The following is a 3,802-nucleotide window of genomic DNA, read 5'->3' as shown; positions in this document are numbered from 1 at the left end:
CATAGAAAAATTAGACTTTATAAAATTAAAAACTTTTGTGTTGCAAACAATACCAACAAGAAAGTGAAAAGACAATCTACAGAATAGGAGAAAATATTTGCAAATCATCTATCTGATATGAGACTTGTAGTGAGAATATTAAAAAAACTGTTAAAACTCAATAATAAAAAGATAAATAACCCAATTAAAAATGGGCAAAAGATCCAAGTAGACGTTTTCCTAGGGAAGACATACAAATAGACAATGAGCACATGAAAAGATGTATAACATCATTAGTTATTAGAGAAATGCAAAGCAAAACCATAATGAGAAACCCACTAGGATTGCTATAATCAAAAAGATGACAATCACAAGAATTGACAAGAATGTGGAGAAACTGAAAACCTCAGACATTGCTGGTAGCAATGTAAAATAGTGCAGCAACTTTGGAAAACTGTTAAGTATAGAGTTACCATATGACCTAACAATTCAGAATTTGCATGTCATCCTTGCGCAGGGGCCATGCTAATCTTCTCTGTATCGTTCCAATTTTAGTATATGTGCTGCCGAAGCAAGCACATGACCTAATAATTCCATTCCTAGGTATATACTCAAGAGAAATGAAACATGTGTTGCCACAAAAACTTGAACATGGATCATTATTCATAATAGCCAAAAGGTGAAAACAACACAAATGTTCATCAGCTGATAAATGGATAAATTAAGTATGGTGTATCCATACATGGGATATTACTCAACAATAAAAAGAATGAAATATTGACACATGGTAAAAACGGATGACATGCCAAACATTGTGATAAGTGAAAGAAGCCAGTCACAGAAGACCACATATTGTATGATTCCATTTATATGAAATGTCCAGAATAGGAAAATCTATAGAAAGAGAAAGCAGATTAGCAGTTGCTTAGGGGCATGGGGATGGTGTTGGTTGTTGGGGGTAAAAGAGAATTACTGCTAGTGGTTACAGGGTCTCTTTTAGGGGTGATGAAAATATCCTAAAAATCACTTTGTGGTGATGGTTGTACAACTTTGTGAATATATTAGAAAACATTGAACTGTATACTTTAAAAGAGTGAATGATACAGTATGAATTATATCTCAATAAAGCTGTTAAAAAATGTGTGTGCAAATTTAGTACAAAACTTTGCTGTGATCTGACCAGTATTCACCGGGATTATTTGTTATTTTTGAGACCTAAGCTTTATATCTTTACGGCACTATATTGTAATTGTATTTGTTTGTTCATCTCTATTATAAGCTGTATGTCCCTAAGGGCAGGAATCATTTTTATTAATTGTTATTCCTCTTTTTCCTTGTGTAGTACTTTGTGCAGAGTGTTTAATTAAAAATGTTTATTGAATGGATAAATTTTAGGCTAAATGAATGTAGTTTGCATTAGCCTGAGGGTAGACATTTCACATATAATCAACCAATCCTCCTCAAGTCTCTTTTTATGTGGATTGCTGGTAATCCAGGGCAATTCCTTCTTGTATTTGAGTGATAATATTTTTTATTTTTTATTTTTTTGCTGAGGAAGATTCACCCTGAGCTAACGTCTGTGCCAATCTTCCTCTATTTTGTACGTGGGTCGCCGCCACAGCATGGCTGATGAGCAGTGTAGGTCCATGCCAGGGATCTGAACCCACGAACCTAGGCTGCTGAAGCAGAGTGTGCTGAACTTAACCACTATGCCACAGGGCTGGCCCCTTTGAATCAAAGTGAAGAGTTTTACATTTATTCGTTAAGTTTTTTCTTCTTAGATGCTATCAATCATTCTAGCCAGTTAAGATTTCCTTGGATCTTTTCTCTGTCATCTAATATAGTCTCCATTTCTACCTGCTTTGTATTTTAAACAAATCTGAATAAGCACACCTATTAGTAAAGTCTTATAAGTTTATTATTAGAGATGTATAAGTCTTTCTCCAAGATGTTGATAAAAACATTGAACAAGATAGAGCTGAGGTCAAATACTGGTGAAACATCAAACACTCACCTGAAGATGGACTTGGTTAATGGCTCTAGCTGACAGCACCACGATCTAGTCCAGTGGCTGGAACTTATTTGGGAGCGCCTTTCTACCTGCCTCCCAAAATCCATCTGAGAAGCTCAGATCCAATGCCATCGCCTTCCTGGACCATTCTCTGATCGTCTCAGCCGAATCTCTCTCTCTTTCTGTTTAATTTGTTACAATATTTTGTTTGCACTACTCTGGAGACATTTATCTCATACTACTTTGAATTATAATTGTTCATGTGCATGTCTTAGCATCTGCTCTAAACCATAAGAAACTTAAAAGGAGGAACTGTAATTTCTTTGATCCTTCTGCATCTCAGAATTTAAGGATGCTTAGTAAGTTTTATATATAACATAGATTAATAAAACATCCAGTGCTATTAAAAATACTATTGAATTTCAACACCTTCAAGGGTTATATGTCTGAAAAAATATAATAAATAATATAAATTATAAAATAAATTGAAATGGTCCATATTAAAAACTCTGCTAGAGTAGGAACCTCTCCCTAATCTTCTTCAATTATTCATGACATAATTTTCATGAACTGTAGGAACATACAAGCAAATTGTATGTTTAAATTTTAAAAAAATGAATCATCTTACAGTTTTCAAACCAGTCCATACTATCTTGAAATTTAATGTTTCTTGCATTTGTGTTTTTCCTGTTTTGTTTCTGTCAATCTTGGTCCAATGCTTGGGTAACTGCTCTGCCTTTTTATGTTTCTGTGGTGCTTACAGGAGTGTTTTTCTAGCTGTGTGCTTCCAGCTGTAGGTTCTCCTGGAGTGTATCCCACTCAAACCTCTTCTTTCTGCACCATGTCACAGAACCACCTTAATGGCAGGGTACACAGTAGCTATTGTGGTGTCTCCCATGTCAGGGGATGGAACTGAATCACATGTGTATAAAAAGATGGAGGGCTTTACATTTTTGGTTTGCAGTATAAAAGCACATCATTTCTAAATCATGATTTCCACACTGTGGAAGGGATTATAAAAGCCGCCCTGTAATTGTCATCATTTCTTCAACAAATATTTGATAAGTGCCTAAGGTGTGCTGATTACACTGTTCTAGATGTTGGAGACACAGCTGTGAACAAGACAAACACAGCCTCCACTCTCAAGAAACTTACATTCTAGTGGAGGAGAGAGACCAAAACCAACTTTGTTCATAAAATCTTTCTGCCAGTTATCAAGAAAATAAAACAACATGGGGTCTGAATTCTAGGTTGCTCTTTTAAAAGCTAGAATCCCTAGGGCCACAGTGAATGTTTCTGAACGAATAATTCACACTTCGTAGATCTATAGTCATGCCAATATATGTTCAGTATTGTCGTCTCCTCAACAGGCAGCTGTCACCTCAGACCACTCCTTACCAAACTTCCCTGCTCACTAATCCAAAATTTTGTTGGGTTTACACTTCTCCCACGGAGTTTAGAGGTTAATCTGAATCCTCTAAACCAATCAGAGTAATCCACTCTCCTTGATTGTTACTGTTTTAGACAGAGGCATAATCCTTGCTAGTGAAACGTGAGGTTTCTGAGAAAGGTTTCCTGGCTCCTAAAAAAGGAAGACACAAGAAGAGATGGTCTTCTCTGCCCCTGGAAATTAGGTGAGATCCTGGATGAGCCCACCATATCTGCAGCAGTCATCTTGCAACTTTAAAGAAGCCAGTGTGGGCACAGAGCCTACATGCTCAAGAAGGCACAGAAGAAAGAAGGAAAGAAAGTATCTTGTTTTTTTTTGCTGAGGAAGATTCACCTCGAGCTAACATCTATTGCCAATCTCCC

The 3,802-nt window shown here is 36.3% G+C and overlaps 1 non-coding gene across 1 annotated transcript; it reads right to left on the bottom strand.

The window, feature by feature from the left end:
• Window positions 1–452: 452 nt before the first annotated feature.
• On the bottom strand, window positions 453–558 carry LOC147912267 (U6 spliceosomal RNA). The gene has a single exon (XR_015550159.1). It is a non-coding gene; the product is annotated as a U6 spliceosomal RNA (small nuclear RNA).
• Window positions 559–3,802: the final 3,244 nt, after the last annotated feature.

Source organism: Ceratotherium simum, chromosome 38 (assembly GCF_057802395.1).
Source record: "Ceratotherium simum simum isolate JZ-2026a chromosome 38, ASM5780239v1, whole genome shotgun sequence".
NCBI lineage: Eukaryota > Metazoa > Chordata > Mammalia > Perissodactyla > Rhinocerotidae > Ceratotherium > Ceratotherium simum.
The sequence above is the reverse complement of the archived record's forward strand: the minus strand, read 5'-3'. Positions and strand labels throughout refer to the sequence as shown.